This window comes from Hypanus sabinus, chromosome 18 (genome assembly GCF_030144855.1).
Source record: "Hypanus sabinus isolate sHypSab1 chromosome 18, sHypSab1.hap1, whole genome shotgun sequence".
Taxonomy (NCBI): domain Eukaryota; kingdom Metazoa; phylum Chordata; class Chondrichthyes; order Myliobatiformes; family Dasyatidae; genus Hypanus; species Hypanus sabinus.
In genome coordinates this window covers 9,120,038-9,125,384 of record NC_082723.1, presented here as the reverse complement: position 1 = coordinate 9,125,384, position 5,347 = coordinate 9,120,038, and the positions used below count along the sequence as shown (strand labels likewise).

General features: G+C 41.1%; 1 non-coding gene across 1 annotated transcript; it reads left to right on the top strand.

Moving 5' to 3' along the window:
- The first annotated feature begins 552 nt into the window (after positions 1 to 552).
- On the top strand, positions 553 to 659 carry LOC132377546 (U6 spliceosomal RNA). Its single transcript, XR_009506685.1, has one exon. It is a non-coding gene; the product is annotated as a U6 spliceosomal RNA (small nuclear RNA).
- The last annotated feature ends 4,688 nt before the right edge of the window (positions 660 to 5,347 follow it).

Below are 5,347 nucleotides of genomic sequence, written 5' to 3'. Positions count from 1 at the left end.
CAATGCTGTGCCGAACATGTCCTTACCTTGGAAATTACCTGGAGTTACTTATAACTCTCAATTGTTCTAAGCTCCATGTACCTGTCCAGGAATCTCTTAAAACACCCTACCGTATCAGCCTCCACCACCATTGCCGGCGGCCCAATCACCAACACTGTGGAAAAAAAAATACCGATGACATCTCCTCAGTTCCTACTGCCAAGCACCTTAAAACTGTGCCGTCTCGTGCTAGCCAATTCAGTGCTAGGAAAAAGCATCTGGCTATCCACATGATCACTATTCCATACACCTCGATCAGATCACCGCTCTTCCTCAGCCGCTCCACTGAAAAAAGTCCACGTTCATTCACCTATTCTCTTCAGGCATGCTCCCTAATCCAGGTAAAATCTTTGTAAATCTCCTCTGCTCATTCTCTGTGGTTTCGACATTCTTCTTATAGCTGGATGAAAAAAAAAGTTCTTTATGTTGTTACCTAACACACCTTCAGCACTCTTCTTTCGTAACTTCCTCCGTCTTCAACGAGGATATAATTCCCTACAAGACATATAATCCGTGCTCGCTTCGGCAGCACATATACTAAAATTGGAACGATACAGAGAAGATTAGCATGGCCCCTGCGCAAGGATGGCACGCAAATTCGTGAAGCGTTCCATGATTTTTTAAAAGAAAAAAAAAGAAAAAAAAAAAAAGACATATAATCCCAGTAGATCTCCCTTATATTATATAAAAACTGGATGAGCACTTTGACAGTACATGCAGCTTTTCGAACGACTTTGAACAACTTCTCGTAGAATCTTACTGTAATGTCATATGTAACTCTTCACAGCGCAGCTCGCATCTATTCTCCGATCCTTGCAGCGGTCGGCATTCCAGGTAGGGCATTACATCTTGTTATTGTTTGCGTGGTTGCTGCCCAGTATTCAGTTCTACCATTTTAGTTTTAGTTAACGCTGATATATTTTTCGGACAACTAACCTGACTTTAAAATCGGAGGAATTGTTCGGATGAAGTTCCTTTGTCTTGGTCCGAATTAAGATCGAAACGTTTCTTCGTTTAGGGACGAATCATTAATGTGCAGTCGCAGCAGAACTTACAAAATGATTTCCCGTTAGTTGCGGAAGCGTGGATATATCTGCAATAATCAACGAATTATCGCCTTCAGGTAACCTCACAAGACTCAACTAAATTGCTACTAGGTTAGAACCTTTCTTCCAAACTACTTCAAAAACAGGATTGTTCCTATTCGCCGAAGAGCTGTAGTAAGACATTGGATGGACCTGCACAAAGCAACAGTCTGCAACGAGTTAAAGACGGCCAAAGCTACCAGTCAGCCTTGTTTCACATTTTGGGTGATCGGAGTGATCACATTGGAGGATCAAACACAGTCCATCAACTTTATAAATTGAAATCAAAATAGTAGAAATTTAAAGAAAAATGAGAAACAATTGACGAAATAAATGACTTATGAAAGAGAATAGACAGTGCAATACTCTAGTCGGAAGTAACACAGCCTAAGCGCCAAACACTTTATCGGTACTGGTCAAGCGAGAAAATCGTTTCTTGACCGGTAGGAAAGCAAAGATAAATCAGATTACATATTTGCATTAGCAAACACCACCAGCACCACTGTAAATGAAGCTATTTAAAGATTTTTCTCAACGTGAAAGTGGGTAACTTTCATGTTACTGCATTATGTTAAGTATTTAGCACAGTTAGAGAGCGAGAACACTGTCAGACGAAGGCAGCGATTGCAAATGCAGAGCTGCAGCGTGTACCTTTGTCAGACAGTAACAGTGGAGAAGAGATATCTGAGAGAGTGTAACAGATAGATAAATGTTCATTACGATGAGTTGGAGATTGAGACAACTCGCTACAAAGTAGGAAAATCCTTCTCAGTGTTACATTCTGTCTCTTTACATTCCTGAAAATCTTTGTCTGTGCTGCCATACCTCGTTTGAACGAGGATCAGCAGAAGCTCCTCCGCACTAGGCACAAACACGGCAATTTTCGGCACGTGGAAAAACCTCCACACCGGGAACCACCACGATATGTCTTCCGCACCAGGAATACTACAGACTTCATGAAAAAGTCTCAAATTCTAGTTATCTTGCACTCCTTCCTCTTCCGCACCGTCGTGTTATGATGCAGTCCAGTCGACTGTAATATTTTACCGCTTTTACCGCTTTTTACCGCTCGTTGAGTACAAAAGAACCTGTTCTGAGGACAAATTGACAGTTCTATTGAATCCACAAGACAGAACTGTTTATTGCTCCTGCACGGTAGGTTTCACGTAAACTACAAAAATTCTAATTTTGCTGAAGGTGATATCCACTTAAAACATTAAACATAGGCTTCCACATCTTTCGTATGAACATTTGAACTTTTTGAGTCAATTTTCTTCTTTTCTGATCGGACGTAAGTAATAATTCTGGAGGCTGACCCACCACCGCATATGATTCCCCGTGCATTTCATCTCCACATTAGGTAGCAGTAATAAAGTCTGTTATTTACATCCCGACATCTTAAGCACAAGTACGTCGGTAAAGCAGGTGACGTTACTGGTACGAGCATGTGCTCACTGCAGTCAGCATCTTTCTCGTTTGTCAAATGGGGGGAATGTTTCGATTGAACTTCTCGACAGCTAACCTCTGGTTTCTCTTTAAATTGCAGTGAATTTAACAGCAATTGTGATCCTGTCTCGTGGAAAATGTGGACTCTCCAAATGTATAACTCGCTACCTGGTGGGAATGACTGCGGCAGATCTCATTGCGGATGACATTGGAGTTACTGTGCAGGATATCAATAATCTTTATTTGTAAGCCAGATTCCTGCACTTTACCCCGGTTTGCGCTCCGATTTTTCTGCTTAAATGTGCAAGCCTGGACTGTTCAGTTTGGCTTACAGTTGCTTTCAGATTCGATCGCTCCGTTGCAATTTGCTGTCAGAAACTTCAGAAGCGATACTGTACAGAGGGAGTAGCGACTGTAGTCATAGTAACCGTGGGGGTTGTCGGCTTTGTGAGGTGCATCCCGTTTTACTTTATAGTGGAGCCTCATGTAATAATTAACGAAGTACCATTGGGCTGAGTCCGCATATCTGAACAATTCTTCAGTGTGGAAGGTCTATGAGTATGTTGACAGCATTACCACACCGTTATTACCAAGTTGTTTAACCCTTCTGTGTAATAGTTTAACAGCGAGACACATTTTAACGGCAAATAGGGTCCGTAAAGAACTCCGGGGCAACACTGAAAATCAGAAAGACCCTGAAGTGGAGAGCCGGAGAAAGTCTATTATTTTGTTGTTCGCTCCATCAGGAAATACCATTTTACTGTGGATGCCCTATATAATACACTCTATGAACTGGCAAGCGGTGTATCATTCCTATGCAGACAAACATTTGAGTACTTTGATATACTCCTTGTAACAATGTAGTAATATGCTTAGGTCTCTGAGTACCTGTACCAATACTTGCATCTATGGCCTGACGGAGAGGAAGTTCAGACAGGAGCTGAAAAACTGGATGAGATTTGTGTTGACAATAAATGGGTTGTTATGTAAATAGCAGAAATAATGTCCGACTCGAACGTGGCTGATCTTGCAAATCAACTTTCCAAAGGCTTCAGTATTTTAAGCATTAATAGAATCCAGGAATATAGATTGAGGGAATTCGCAGTTTTGAAAAAGAAAACACTCTAAGAAAGTTCAGTAAATTTGTGCATGTTTGTAGTGGGACATTGATAGCGTGAGCACTTCATGACATTGTTCACGGAGAATGGGTTTTGTATAAGGTAAATTTCCATCCTGGTAACATTAACGCCAGCAAAAACGACATCGCCCGTTTTTTTTTCGATTCTACAGTGCATTGACTGTTGAAATCAAATTGCGCTCTTTAATAATCAATTTTATAATAACGAGAATAGAGAATTTGGTAGTCCGGACTCCGCCCTGCACTGCACTGCCCTATTTATTTCTAAATAAACTCCGTCTTTTAAGGCAAATGATTTAGACTGATATTCCTCGCAAAGAAAACCTCCTATTACTGACTTTGAAATGGAACAATTCGTGCTGGTTTCATAGACTCGGGAACTTGTTTTTTTTTATTTCGGGTTATTTTGTTTAGTCATCAAAATATTTGTTCGGTTCGTCGCCTGATATCTCGTACAGAAATAGCCGCAACACCTGTCCTATCAATTCTTAACTTTTCATTATCGATGGACCGAACCTGTCATTACAGATCAATCAGGCATTGGGTACACCTCACCGAGCCATAGTGGTAATTCTCTTTGGCCGTAACAAAGGCGATGACGAATTGCCATCACGGAGAGAGATTGATAATCTGGCTGAGTGTTGCACAGCAACATCCTCTCACTCAATGTCAGCAAGACCAGGGAAATGTTTTTGGAGTTCCGGAGAAGCATACCGTGGTCCTTGAGCCAATTGTCATTCTCGGATCAGACACGGAGAGAGTGATCAATTTGACTTTCCTCATTAAGTATTGACATTTGGTTTATTTTTGTATAATTTGGTTTATTCTGCACGATATTAATTTATGGAACTGCAGGCAGCAAATTATCTGAGCCATCAAAAGATTCTGTTCAAACAGTGAAGCCCTATGCTACAGAACTGACCTGTCCCTTGGGTTTGCTGTTATAATGGAGCCGCAAATCTGGCATCTACCCGTCAGCGTCGAAAATTAGGGATGTGCATGCTGTCATTCCCGCCCAGTGACCTATTGATCAGCAGTGAAACAATGGATGGGAAACAACCTGCCGACGGTATCGATATTTGTACTCCCCCCAATGCGACACAGTTCGTGTCGGCATTGCAGTCACAGGCCAAACGGTAAACCTTGACATTGGACATCAAAGTGAATATGTTCCAGAAATCCGTCATTCATGGTATAAAGGATTATATCAGTGGGTTGTAATAGCTGGCATCCCACACCATTAAACACCATTGCAAACTCAATGTCCTGGAGGAACTCAGCAGTTGATTAGTATGAAAATTAACGGTTTTGGGCGAACAGTTTCGCCAGGACACACCATTATGTATATCGGATAAACTGACCCAGGAATGTACTTTTTTAAATTCTACGGTGCGATTTTATGTCCATAAATTTCTACGTAATTTTTCATAACTTTCTGTGCATCTTCTCCGAAATCCACTTACTGGGGTAAAGGCCCACTGTTTGATTGATTTTCCAAATCATCAGAAATGAAGAAGCACCAATATATATTCAGTCTAATAATGACTGATTATTAGAAATATTGCACTGTTTGTCCGAAAACCTAAGGAAAAACAAAACAGTTGAGTAGAGAACAAAGCTAGAAGATTCAGGGAAGCAG